A 14,823-nucleotide genomic window follows, 5' to 3' on the forward strand; every position below is an offset into this window, starting at 1 on the left:
TGACATTGCATGGAGTTCCCATCTTACTTTGCTGCCCTTTAGAAAAAGAGAGAAAGAATGACCAGAAAAGGTAGCCTCAGTGACTTGCCAGCCTGCACAAAGGAGGTAGAGAATCGTTGTCTAACATGTTTGCTTCTCACAGATCCTCTCTCTAAAACTGCTTTCTCTAAACAGTTTTGCCTTTCTCTAGGGGAAAAAGAAACATGATCTCCGTATTTTCTCCCCCAGTTGATGGGAAAGCAGGGGGGCGGGGATCCTGAGTAGCCAAATAGGAAAAGGGGTTAAGCAGCGTTGCCCGGGCAGTCTTCAGCTGTTGACTGCAGGCTCAGAAGCTGCTTTTCAGATTAAAAGGAAAGTCATCTACAGTGAGAAGGCACGTCACTCTTTGTCATACATAGTTTGTCCCTGAGAACTCAAATTATTAGTTCGGGGCTGAAATGTGCTCTGCAAGTGTTTCCAAACAGATGGCTCCTCGAACTACTAATTGAGAAACTTTGTGCAGCTATGCAGTCTTTCAACTAGTTTTTTTTTCCTAGTCAAAAAACCGACAAAGTGGTGGGAAGGCACAGAAGGGCTACAAAGGAAGGCTGACTATGTCTGCAGGACCCATAAAATTCTGGGAGGAAGCAAGGAAGATTGTGCAATTTTAAAAACTTCATTAAAAAACTCTCTTAATAGGTCTATGAACAGACTATATTTCTAACTGACTCACCATAATAGAACTGCATCCACTGAATCAAAGCCAGAGCCCCCCTTTCAGGCAAAGCGGCTCTTATCCCATAGAACTTTGACCAAATAAATACATTCAGCAGAAGACTAAAAGCTGGGACAGTTGCATGGAACTGCATCAACCCAGAAAGCTGCAGGTATTAGCAGGGGCTGGGCACTGAAGAGAAAACATGAGGAAAGGGGAGATGCTGAGATGGTTATTCAGTGGCAACTTTAAGAGTGCAATCAAAGCCCACCTCCATCTGAATCATCATAGGCCACATGGATTTCTTTGTGTAAGGATTGCTGCACATTCCCACCAACTTCACTGCCCTGTGGATTATTAAGAAGGCAAGCCTAGTATAATATGAGAAGGGCAGAAATTTTGTAGGGAAGTAAACCCTTTCCTTGAGAGGTTTGAGGATAAGATTTCATCCTCCTCCTGTTAACCTGGCAAGGTTATCCTTCTAATGGCCTATTCAAATAGCTCCAGTTGACCAAGCTTGCAACTGAATGCTTAGCATCAGTGACATGTGCAGAATAGCCAGCATCCTTTTCAAAATCTCAAGTATAGGAAGCATTGTGTGGTTTCTGCATAAATACCAGTAGAATTAAAAAACTAACATTTGAGACAGAACAACATGAATTTAAGACATAAATCTGCCCTAAGATTTCCCTTTTGTCAGGAAGGCACAAAAGAAAATATAATCCTCCACAAGGCATGGATTTTATCTCAGCAAGTTCTGGAAGAACCCTGGTTTATCCTCATGTACAGAAGAGAAGCATTTCTTACAGCAGTCGCTATTATTAGCACTCTTTCCCTTATTTTACTGGTAGATAAAGCACAGCAGGAAAACCACTAGCACAGTTCCAGATGGACAGCACAGGTAAATGCAAAAGGAATACTGGATAATTTTCTCATTGACATCGCACAGGCTTGGAGCCACATCAGAAGTTACATTACAAATGCTAGCGGACAACCACTTTTGTGTGTGTCTGGAGCAGGGGGTCTCAAACTCGTGGCCCATGGGACGATATTTTGTGGCCCCCACTTGATATCAAAGTTTAGTGATAGTGTGGCCTGTGCATTTTTCTCACATGCACCTGCATGAGTCGTTACCCTGGGCGCAATGTTCCCTGCGGGGGCCCTGCAGCCTTCAAAGAGCCGGCGGTGCCTGGGCCGGCCTCCGGGAGCGACGCGGGATGAGCGGCCCACCACACCGTGATGGTGGAATACTTGGTGTGGCCCAGCCTCACCCAGACTCTACTTCCAGCGGCCCCCAGGTAAGTTGAGTTTGAGACCCCTGGTCTGGAGGAATCTATGCTTGTGTTTCCACCAATTCAAATCAACATGTTCTAGGAACATTCTTCGAACACCCATGATGATTGGAACTAGGCATGAGATAGGACCTTGGGACAATAAATTCAGTGCCCAGATGTTAGCAAATTATCCCCTTCCAATCATTCCCATTAAACTAATAAACAAACCTGACTGTCAGGTTGTCAGGAATAAGAATTTGCATGTAAGGTGTTAATAACAACAAAAACAGTATGCAGTCAGCCATGTCTGTGACATTTTACAAAATATAAGGAGGAAAAGTCCTGTAAACATAGAACTAGACCTCCTGAATCTGACTGGGCCCATTTTGTACCATGTCATCAGGAGTCCACCTGTGGAACATAAGGACAAGCACTCCAAGGAAGTCGATGCGTTGCTGCTTAAGGCCTAGAATTCAGGCAAACGGAGATGGACAAACAGAGGGAGATAAGAGTTGGGGAGACACATTTTATTTATTTAGTGAATTGTCTCCTCAAATAAGGTTTCACCAGCTAACTGGAAGCATTTTGAAATAATAATCATTTAGTATCAGGGTGGATAAAAGTCCATTATTTTTAAATAAAAAATCAGATTTTAAAAATTTAAATCAGTGTTTTATTTACATTGGATTTTTAAATGAAAATCTTTTTGAGGAAACATCTATCAAAGATGGTTTCTATTTAAGATACATTACAGTCCAAAGGTTATTCATCATGAAATGAGGATTAGTAGCACAAGGCTGTATATTCATGCAATGTTTAAATTTTTTGGTAAATGAAGGCCATCAATCCATTCACAGTGTCATGCTTTTCTAGAGGGTTCTGTAAGATTATTGGGCAATTTTTCTATCTAGAAGATATTATCACAGATGCTTGTTTTTACAGTTCTCAAAACTGCGAATCTGTGTCTGCAGAGATCATATGCCTCTTTTTCACAGCAAAAAATGTTATAAAATAAACACAGGGAGTTGAGAAAGACCTTAATCCATTGTTCCATTGCAAATCTATGCACACAGAATCAACCCTTTACCTTTTCCGAAAATTCAATAATAGGTAAAGATTGTGAGTGGAATAGATCTGCACAAGAAGCTAAGTGTGAGGATGGAGGGCCAAGCAGTAAAAATGAAAGTGAACCCTTTTCAGCAGAATATGTCACAATTTTTTTTCTATATAGCCTGAGGTTTATAATATTGTTCTTTCCCTGGAGGAGAAAACTCATAATGGCAGCAGGCCGTAAAAGAGATCCAGTTTGGGAATATTTTAATAAGGCTCCTCTACCTCCACATAAGGCAGGCATGCGTGCAACTTAGGTAGAAAACCATGATTTAAATCTAGTCTTGCTGATTGATGATTTAAATTATGATTAAAATCAATTTGATTTAAATCAAATCCACCCTGTTTGGTTTGTGTAAGAGTGCCTAAAAGGTATTCTAAGTGTTGTTTGTGCATAAATCAAAACAGATGCTAATCCACAAGCTCACAATCTAAACAAATCCACAGCTGCCAGACGGGTCCCAAGACCCTTTTTTCTTGACCGCTTCAAAGATGTTTTTTCTAGACTGTCCCCAAGCAGATGCATTCTGCCATTTCTTACGTCCGAGAAATAGTTTCCAAATTTACTTTAGCTCCACGCACCTATAACTTAAATCCACTGCTTTTCCCATCCTCAGCAGATATAAATTGGTTTACTTTCCAGACATCCTTTTAAATAATCAAAACCCACCACTATTAACTCCCTGCCATGCTGCAAATATTATTTTCTGTAAGCTCAGCATATCCAGGTACTTCCATTTTTCCTCTCATGACATTTATTTATTTAAACCTACACCCTGATCTTCTTCCATTGCTCAAAGTGAGTCCTGAGACACTCTCCTATCTAGTTGATTTAAACAGCTAGTTCTCCTTAACTTCCACAGTGGAAAAGCATTTTTCTCCAAGGTCTCTGGATCCGCATCACCAGCACAAAACTCCTCCACAACCAGTCACAGCACAAAAACAATATTCGAAAGGGAGGCAGTCCAACAACTCTGACCTATAGGCCCTCAGCAGCTGCGGCTGAATACTACCTTCACACATCCTATCCCAGACAAGTGAAGCAAATCTATCAAGCTCTTATCCTCGTTAAAGTCATCCTATCTCAAAAGCATTATTGCCAGAGCCAACTTTTATACATTCGGTGTCAGATGCCTCAGAGCTACCCAGTGCTGGCATGCAAATGTTGCATCTGTTTAGACCCACAAAGACAGCAGATGCACTTAAATGCTCCCTCCTGCTGCACGCATTACTGGCTTTTGGGCAGCAGCCACACTCGATGCATGTGCGTGTAAACCTCACCCAAATGAACAGTTGATGGCTGTGCTCATCATTGGGCCTGAAAGGCTGGGATCAAGTCCCCTTGCAAAGGCAGCTGCCACGAAGTTGGGCTAGGGAAGAAGGCCTGCACCAAAGTTATTGTACATTTGTCCCAAAACTAGCCATACAAATCTAAAACTAGGTTCTGGAAGGAAAGAACCATCCTTGCTTGGTGCCAAAAAGGTAGCAATACACGCATCAGGCAAATGTACTGTCCAGAGAAGAGGTTCAGGGAGCAATCTTGCTGTCTTCCCAATGGGTACCTTCTTTACTCTGACACAGCGCTCCCTAATACTGCTTCAAGTAATGTGCAAATTAATTTTGGACTTTGTATGGGTATTGTACTCTAATCCAAAGTCTATTATCTTGATTTATCACTGAATAATGGCCCTCTCCAGGAAGCAGAACAATATACTTTCCCATGAGGAAGCAGCAACACTAGGCCATGAGCCTATTTTACCAAGCAATGGCTAAAGCGAATTCTCCTGTTTGCATGCTGCACCCAGGTGGTTGGATATTCCTGTTTCTTGCCATTTGCACTTAATCTGATGTTAGCTTCTGTAGCTACAGGTATGCCTGATGGCTGGGATGGAGCCGGCATTTGTCTACATGTGGAAAAATTCTGGCTGTGGCTAGCCACTGGACATGCCTGGAGAAGGTCTGTCTGCCAGCAGCAACTGCAGCAACCTTTGTATTGTATTAATCACCCTACGAGTCAGAGCCTGACAGCCAACAATGGGAGCACCTCTGCACGATCATATTATTCTATTACTAAGATATGTCACTTGGACAGCATATCAGATGTACATTGACCCTAAATATACTCTCTCCTGCTCTCTGTGGTGCTCAGTTACAGCAGTTGCTCGGCTCAGAAGGATTAATGTGACTTTGAACCCAGCCTCACCCATTGCGATCATGCTGCCATAGCAACACTGTGCTGCAACACCCCAAACACGAGTTACCCAAGGTGATGCCATACGGAGATTGTACCTCACGCACCCAGGCAAATGGGCAGACAAATCCATGTCAGCTATATGCAGATGATCAGCTAAGGCAGTTCAGTCTCTATGGTGGCAATGCTGCAATGCTAGGATTAAAATAATTTCTCTCTCTCTCTCTCTCACACACACACACACCAATGATAACCTCATCTCCAGAAATCCACATCTGAAATATAAGCAGTGGGAGGCATTCAGCTTCAAGAAAATGTGTTATATTTATTTATTGCTGAAACTAGTTCCTACAAGACAGACTGTACTTTTCCCTGGACCCCTACCCATCCCTCTGATTCTCAGGCAATGCCAGTTGAATAGTGAGGATTAAAAAAAATGATGCGCTTCTCTTTAAAACACACACAAATGTAGAAAAGCTTCCCAGTGACTCTTAGAGGAGGATTTTTCACATAGAAATGCAGGGTACATACAGTTTTCATTTTTAAACTTTTTTGTGCTTCAGGTCCAGTGAACCGCTTACCAGGTGGCAGCTGCGTGTCACGGTATCGTGCACACACCACGAGCAGACTTTTACACAAGCCAGCACTGCCGAATTGAATGCATTTTCAACCATATTTCTTCTTCTGCCCTAGTTTTATTAAGCAAGCCTGTTTTCCCTCCAACATCTCCAGACACACACCCTTTATTTGTATGTTGTCCTAACCTATTTACTCCTCTGTAACATAACAGTGCACAGAACATTTTGAAGCGCACCCAAGGGTACTGTGATTCACAGACTCTTATACAGCAGTGTCTTAAAAGAATAAACCAGAGACTGGTACAAAATTGCAAATATTTTTGAAATGCCTAATGATTACATCATATTAGCCTACCAGCACAAACCGTAATCTCAACAGGGTTCTTGATGTGCCTTTTAAAACATGAAGGTTTGGATAGCAATTGTATCAAAGAATTTATAGGCAAACATGGTGACAGTGGTTAATGAGAAGCTGATTTCCTTCTCAGCCCATTCCTCCTGCCCTGCAGCAGGACAATTTTGGGCAAAAAAGCACCATGTGGTGAAGGTGAAACTTCTGGGTTTTCCATTTGCCTCCCCTTCTTAATTAAAAACCCCTTAAGGAAACCTAGCCTTGTGTTTACTTCATTCATTACCAAGGCATCACGGAAGAACAAAAAGCCACTTCTCTGTGGTTTGGTTCTAAATGACCTTGCAGCTCCAAATACGCAAAGGGCCCAAATAATGTCTTAATTTCCCATGTCAAAAACCCCAAAGCACAGAAGAATAAAAATAAAAGGGAGGGAAAGCATTCAGTCATCAGGGCTGAGACAATTGTGTACGAAGGACTTCTGATGTGATCAGAGCTTCCAAACGAAGTGAATTAGTGTGGAGCCAGATGCAAGGGAAAGAATTTTTCAATGACTCCTACACTGCCTAGGAGAAATTATTATTATCATTATCATTATTAGAATGCTCGTATGAACTGAATCTTGGTTTCCTGTATTTTTCTTCTTTTGCAGACCCACTTAGCAGGTTTGATAGCAAGTATTTCACATCTAACACACAAGTTCTACTTTTTTGGGACTTGTGGGTGCATTTGGGAATGTGAGAAACTGCTGTTGACACCACCAGCAAATGCTTAATCAATGGATTGCCACTTTGATGTCTGTCACATCTCAGGATACATCTTGTTCTGCAAAAACCTGGAAGTTTCTTCTTCAGAAAAAAATTGGTTTCAGGTTTATTAGTCACTGCAATGTTTCCTTAATAAGGAATTGTCTAATTTGTCTAATTGCAGGTAGTATAATAAGCTTATGCTTATTTTAAAACATACATTTTGGCAAAGTCCAGGAGTTGCTTTGCAAGAAGGTTATTATACAAATAAATATTGTTCCAAAACAATCTTTAACATTCATTTAAGTACAAGTGCCTTTAAATTATTTACCTACTTCCTGGAAATTAATGGAAGAGTAAATGGATTCCCTGTGTCCTTTTGGCAGCTTCAGAACTAATACAGATATACCTCCCTTTACTGCACCTCACTTTATTGTGCTTCGCAGATATTGCTCCGCAATTGTTAGATTGATGCGTGACTCTTGTTATTGTCATGTTCACTTTATTGTGGTGGTCCGGAACTGAACTTGCAGTATCTCCGAGGCATGCCTCTGTCTTGTGCTTTGCAGATGCTATCCTGCATCAATCACACGCATGCATGTCGATTGGCCTATCTATTTCTCCAGCAGGGGTCACTCACTTCGTGTCTGTCTCAGTTTGGCATTGTGATTCTCGAAGTCTTTATTTGAAACTTTTTCATTACTATGACTGTACTGTATATTTATATATCTGGTTATCTGTGAACTCTGAGGTACAGTAATTGTTTTGGGGCACCACAAACCACACCCATATAAGATGGGTGTGTTTTGTTTGCTCCACCAGCTGTACCTTTCCTCTGCCTCTCTCCCTCCCTCATATTGAAATTAGGCCAATTTGGAGATGGTGATGATGATGAGCATGTTTTATCAATAAAATATTTTTGATTTAAGAAACTGTACTGTAGGTACATTGGTTTTTAGACATAATGCTATTGCAGACTTAATATCCTATAGTATACAGTAACGTAAACATAACTACAATATGTGACCCACGTTATTGCTATAGTCAACTTATTGCACATGCATGCACTAAAAGATCAGAAAAAGCCTTTTGTCCCTCTGTGAACATGGAAGAAGGTTCTGCAGCACCTGCTGCAGGGAAACATTAGAACAAGAGAAACTTCACCAGTAACTGAAATGTCAGTATTAGCACAGCTAAGGGAAAGAGTATTCTGTTTAAAAACACTGTTTAGAAATCTGGCACTGGGCTCAGCTATTAGCTAAGATTTAGGAGGGGCCACTGGTCCTTTCACCACTCTGGCAGTGCCGGCATTACTCTAACCGTGCCTCTATAGCTTGGCTCCTTGTTTCTGGAACTGGTTTTTGCAAGGATCTCTGTTTAAATTGCCCCCAGACATGTAGCAATGCCAGATCCAACCACAGAAAGAAAGGAAGAAAAATAGAAATGGAAACCAGAGAGGGGTTAAAGAAACCACAGGTAAGAACATTGTACTTGGCTGTACAAATAACAAGCGAATACTGCCTCTCAAAAAATGTTCCGGATTACCCCAGTAATAAAGCTGCACAATGAGGAAAACAGGACACTGCTAAAGAATGAGAGCTTACAATTTCTGCATTATTAACTCAGTGCAAATGTGAGGGAAATGATGTTCTTCATAACCATATAAAGTCAAATTGAATTGCTCATCCAGCCAAATGCATAAATATATGCATTTGCTTGACTTCCTTTTGCAAAATTGACCAAAATGAGACAAAGGAAGAAGCAGAGAACTAACAAAGCGACACATACATTTTTAAAAGCTTTGTATTTCCATGCATCAAATGTCCTCATAATCTCACTAAAACTGGCAAGAAGAGAGTTCAAGATTTTGAGTCATCAATCAGAAATATTCTCACCCAGCCACAAAGTTTCTCATGGAAGAGAGGCAGCAGGAGCTCACAACTACCGGCGAAATATGCGTCACATCAGCCCTAGTGAGAGCTCTGCCACGTGGTGCAGTGCTATTGTGGTTATTATGTGCTGCCAGGTCATCTCTGGTGGATGGGCACCCTATGAATGAAGCCCTCCAAAAAGTCCTGTCCTTGGCAGGACAGCTCCGCTCTCTGAAGTTCGAGGCTAAGGCTTCCAAATGTGACAAGTGTCTCTTCAACAGGGAGGGCAGGTGTCAAAACACGGCTCGCAGACGAGTGCACTTGGATGTGGAACATGTCTACAAAACCCGTCTGGCACATTCACACATTATTTATTTGTAGGAGTATGTTTAAAAAATCTGAGATGCACACTTAAAAATAGGAAATGTGTAAAGCGACCTACAGCAGTAGCATGCACTGGGTGGAGAAGCCTCTGTTGGAAATGTTACTGAGGTGGATATTTCCCTTACTTTCATCAGCAAACTTCACTAACATTATGCAATGCAGTGATGGCCCCAACATCAAACTGTGCAAAGTCATATTATGAAGGAGCCTTGACAGAGGTTGCCAAACTACTCCATTGTGCCCCCTTGCGCAGTGCTGCTGAGCCATACTAGCATGGCCTTCGAAGAGGCTCTAATTTTACCCACAGGTGTTGGATAAATGAGATTTTAAAGTCCTCTCAGGTGCCTGATAGCAACAGAATGAAAACACTGTCTTCTATTAATGAGAAAGTTAGTAAGACCAAGTGGAATTCACAACCCCATTAATGCTGGGAAAGCAGTGAAAGCCTCCATGTAATACAGAAAAAGGCATGTAAAAATGCAGAGGTTGGGATGCTCCAAGTGCATTTTTAGCCATCAAAGATGTTCACCTCACATGGTGGCATCTGAGCAGCAACTTCACTCTTCCGCTCGGCAAGCAGCTAGCCACAGCAGAAAACCCAACAGAAAATGATACGCCTTGCAGTAAATCAGGCAGACTGAAATGTAGACACTTAGCTAGAGAAAAATCAAATTTTTTCCCTCGGCCACTGTTTAAACAAGAATGACAGAAGCGCTTAGGAATGCGAGCAATTGGATAGAACCAATAAACTCCAGGCCATGTCCTCAAAGTTCACAGCTGGACTCTGGAGTGGCCCAGCCAGTTGATGTAAGCTTGTTTTGAACCATGTATAGCTACCTAATCAGAGGAAGCAGGAGCACTGCATTGCACTACACGTTGCTTGAATCACGCAGCTGATGCTGGTGGAGAAGTAAAAAGCTATGGACTTCAGGGGAATTGTGCTTTCTTTCAAGTCTACCAGACTTCAAGGATCTGATGGGCTTAACTGGCCCCATTCCCTCACCCTTTTTCCCTGGCCTGCTTGGACAGGTGCAAACCAAACCCCAATACTCAGAAGGCCAGTTGCATGTCAGTGACGAATAAGTTCACTGAAAAGCAAGGCTTCAGTGGAGCCAGGGTATACTGCTAAAACCTGTGCTGGTCAACTGAGTTAATAAAGAAGTATAGACTGCCTCTGAGCATGCGTGGTGTGAGTTTCTCTCACCATCTGTGTAATTGTAACCTGAACCCACTCATTTCATGTTAGAGAACTTAAGCCAGGTCTACACATCTAGTTGGATTAAAACCAGAAAATGGACTGCATCATTTCAGACTAGGTGGAACATCATATGTCTGAATGCTTCACTACATTTTTTATAATGGTAAGAAGGAAATTTCTAAGTAGAAACGTGCATGTGAACTTTTCTTGCTAAAATTCTAGCTTTGGTTGTTGCTTGCTGCAGGCATCTTTGTAAATGAAAGAACAGTCAAAAAGGCTAGCTTGAACTGGTACAGTCCACATTTTGACCATATACATGTCCATGTATAAAACCCCCAGACCAGAATGTTTGAGCTGCGATGCTCTTGTTTTTGTTTTGTTTTGGGATGGTGGGAATGCCACACTGCTTAGGAAGCCTTGCTAAGGGACAAATTATGTTTACTGTATGTATGATACAGTAATGTAATAATAATAATTTCCAGTTCACTTAATAACAATGTTCTCTAGTTAGATTACAGTTACTAGACTTACTTTTTGTAGGCATCTCCATGGCTCCCACCAGAGACACTTTTTTCTTTCGTTAACCCACCCCTGGGGGCTGGAATTTCAGCACAAAAGCAAGAGGGGAAAATTAAATCCCACCATTAGCAGATTGCCATGACCCCAACTCAGACTGGGGCCATGCACACTTGCGCAGAGGCAAGTAAGCAGAACATTTAGTTCTTCCCTCTGCGGTGGCACCCAACCTATGGAATTCACTCCCCAAAGAGGTCCGCCTGGCACCGTCGTTACTGGTTTTCGGCGCCAGGTAAAGACCTTTTTATTTAAACATCATTTCAATTGTTAAAACATATGATCTGGCCAGGGCAACTTCTTCTTCCTTCTCTTTCTCCTCCTATATTTTTATTTTATACTGATAATTTTATATTTGTAAATCAATGTATTTTTTGTATTTTTATATTTAATGGTAATTTATTATGTACTATTGTATTTCAATGTATTTTATCATGTTGTAAGCCGCCCTGAGGTTTCGGCAAGGGGCGGCATAGAAATGTTATAATAATAAAATAATAATAATAATAATAAAGTATAGACAGCAAATGTTTAAAAAGACAGGAGAGAGGGAAGAATTTAGGGAAGGACACAATTAAAAAACATAAACACAAATGGGTAAGTGTGAATTGTTACACACTTATAGTAAGTGGGGGGAGAGGTGGTGAGGTGTGTGTATGGTGCACACTTATACATCCTTTATTTAAGGTTTCTCACCACAGATGAGCCTAGAACATGGCACCTCTCTTTACCTGAAGAAGCACCACGTCAGCCTGCCCATGTGCTAGGATCAGCAAGCGAGACTCTCCTCTGAATGGTCCTATAATCCGTCAGATGGGGCCTACAATGATTAGAGAGAAGGCTTTTTCAGTGGTGGAGACTATGGAACTTCCTCTGTAGAGGCTCACCTGGTACCTGCTTTGTTGGTCCTGGGCTTTTTAGATCTGAGCTCTAGTTCTTTCAATCTGCTGCTTTCACTTGCTTATTATGTGTTATTTCCAATTTTGCATGGTTCCAGCTTCATTTATTTTGGTGTTCCCAACCTTGGACAGGCTGGTTGAAGGACAGTTTATGATTTCACAAAAAAACAAAGTAACCAACATCCCTTAATCATCTTCCAGGTAAACTCAGGCACAGTCCACAGTACCAGTTAGATACAGCAGCAAGTCAACACACAAGTAGCAGAAACCAGTAAACATGAGGTGGTCATCTTCTGGATTCTGCTGCATATTCATCTTACTCCAATGGAACACCAGTATTCATCCAATACTTTTCACCCTGAATCTGGCTGAACAAGATCTAAATCAAATATTTGTTTTAAGTGAGGCTGTTCAACATTAGCATGGAATTGTTTCTGTTCTCTTTTAGGCAGGGTTCACTCCAAAGGAGGGCCAAATACTATTTTCTTTGAGCATTTGTGACTTGAGAACAATGCAAACTTGAAGTACTTACTTGCTCCCAAGTAATGAGTAAAAAAGTTTTTCAGGAACCATGTTTTTGAGAACCCATTCTAGAATGAAAGCAATCTTTGTAGCCAAGACCAATCAGTATGTGTGAAACTTAGAAGAGGGGGAACAGATAGGTGGGGTCATGGAGTAGAAGCATCTTCACAAATTGAGGAGGACAAGCAGGCAGCGATGAGAGCGGACCCCAACATTAAGCCTGATGAGCTATAAAGTACCAATACATGGCTGTGAACCCAGGACTCCATTTTCTGTAAAACAGTGTAGGAGATTGGAGTAAGGGTAGGGGTCCATTATCTATAGGCTGCAAGAGCCCAAGATCACACTTGGTCAAATGCTCTATCTCATCCCTTCTTCAGGGCTCAACAAACATCAATATGGTTATTATTCAAAGTGCTACATGCTCAGGGACATCGTGTTCTTTTCTAGGAGACAAATGCTCTGCTGTCACGCAAGTCTTTTTCCATCACATGCACTGAATGTTCCTCAGAATGCACAAAACCAGACCATTGCGCAAGAAACTATCTGCAAGAACAAAATGCACTCTGTAACATTTTTAAGAACCAGGACAAGCAGCAGTTTATCATCCCATCTACCTCATTTTTAAGAAGCACTTAGCTACCCTGCATGGCCCATAATAAAGAATGCAGCTCCTGGTGGCATTATTCATGTACACTGTGTACCACACACAACCAAAGCAAAGGGGCAATTCTCACGGGCAGCTTTGCAGGAGACACCGATACAACTCAGCCAGCACATCACTGCATGGCCACATTTCTGAATAGGCTGGGCTTGTGACCAGGTCAGGGGGCTTGGTATAGAGAAGAAACCTATAAGAAAAGTATATTCCAAGTCTTCAGGAATAGGTTATATTTAACTATCTTAAAACATTAGGTTTAAGATACTTAAATCAATGAATGTTTCACCTGGGATATTTATAGAATTTGCCATGTGCCTATAAATGCCTAGTCAGAAAATTCTCTCTGCCTCTCCCTCTCTCTCTCTCTATATATATATATATCAAACCAGATAAACAAGAGCCCATGCTTAAGTCCCCAAATCTGAGACACCAAAATAAGTGCAAGATGCAACATACCTAAGGATAGTCACAAAGATGTTGTTTATACTTTCTGTATCTAGAAAGTGACATTCTAGATCAGCATTGATGAAAGGCCCAGGTTGGATGCAATTCTAAACCATAGCTCAAGCATTTCCCACTCCCCTCTCTTCTTGTTGTTCACAACAGAAAAAGAGAGTGGAAACATGGGCTTCCTGTTTTCAGCTAACCACAGTTTGTTGTTACCTCTGAACAGGGAACTATGCTTAGTTTCAGCTATAGTATATTGAAACTAGACAGGCTCAGAAGCCATGAGTTGGGTCTTGCTTGTCTGAATAAACTACATTTTAAATTAAATACAGCTTGTCCTTGTTAGATGTGGCAACAAAGCACAGTTAACTTAGTCATGGATACGTCTCATCAGCTGCACCAAAGGAGGAGCGGAAGTGAGGAGCGCAGAAACCAGAGATTTGCTCAAGCTCATCTGTGTAGTTCTAAACTAGGGTTTAGCATTGTGTCCTAAGCCGAAATGTGTGGAAGTCCAACATAGTCCTAAACCTTCCATCTCAAGAGTACATCTGCTAAAAAGTATCTCTACCAGCTACACTGGCTATAAATTACACACCAGCTCTCCTTATGCACACACAAACATGTAAGAAACTGTAGCAGCCAAGGCTGGAGCACTAGCAACTGCCACAAGCAACACAGAAAGGGCAGGAGTTGATGCAACGAGATCCAGGGAAGCTCAGTAGCCTATCAAGGAACATGGCTCCAGCGTCTGCAAGCCATTTCCCCTTCAGCTATTTCATTTCACACAAATATTGGCATATTGCACAGGCATGCAGTCATGGCCCGTTCCCGAACATGGCTCTCGACTCACTTTCTTCAGTGGCAATGCACCAAAATAGGCTTATACCATAAAAGCCAGGCACCCCAGAGAGGAACATAAATACCTAATCGTGGAGTGAATATCCTCCAAGAGAAATCTTGGAAATCCATGGTCTCATGAACTCCAACAGATCAAAACCACAATGAGGTCATTTGTTAACTGTGGAAGAAGACAGCTCTTGGTGGGCAGTTTGCCTCAGCTGTATTAATAACCTGGGACTTTTGAAATTCGTAATGCAAGCCAGTTGTTTTCTGATAAAAACAGAAGAGGATTATGCACATTTCATTGTATATGACAGTATTAACTGGTGCTTTGAAGCCATGCTGTGGGTCTTGGATGGTTCCCCTGAGTTCTTAAGCTACTGACTGCAGAGTTTGGAAATGAGCGCAGCCTTCCTCCTGTCACAACTCTTCTTCTTTCACTGGCATCAATTATTTTCTGGAGCCCTCTAATAAAATTAGGGCTAT

General features: G+C 41.7%; 1 protein-coding gene across 9 annotated transcripts in view; it reads right to left on the reverse strand.

Annotated features, from left to right (window-relative positions):
• The window catches only part of DAAM2 (dishevelled associated activator of morphogenesis 2), a 273,375-nt gene that overhangs the window by 188,703 nt on the left and 69,849 nt on the right, over window positions 1-14,823 (reverse strand). For 2 of the 9 annotated variants that reach the window (XM_044442055.1, XM_044441872.1), the window contains exon 2: window positions 11,700-11,788. The exons of the other annotated variants lie outside the window; for them this stretch is intronic. The gene's annotated coding sequence lies outside the window, so the exon portion shown is untranslated. The remainder of the gene's footprint in view (window positions 1-11,699; window positions 11,789-14,823) is intronic. 9 annotated transcript variants of the gene reach the window in all.

Source organism: Varanus komodoensis, unplaced genomic scaffold (genome assembly GCF_004798865.1).
Source record: "Varanus komodoensis strain SLA01 unplaced genomic scaffold, ASM479886v1 scaffold1, whole genome shotgun sequence".
Taxonomy (NCBI): Eukaryota; Metazoa; Chordata; class Lepidosauria; order Squamata; family Varanidae; genus Varanus; species Varanus komodoensis.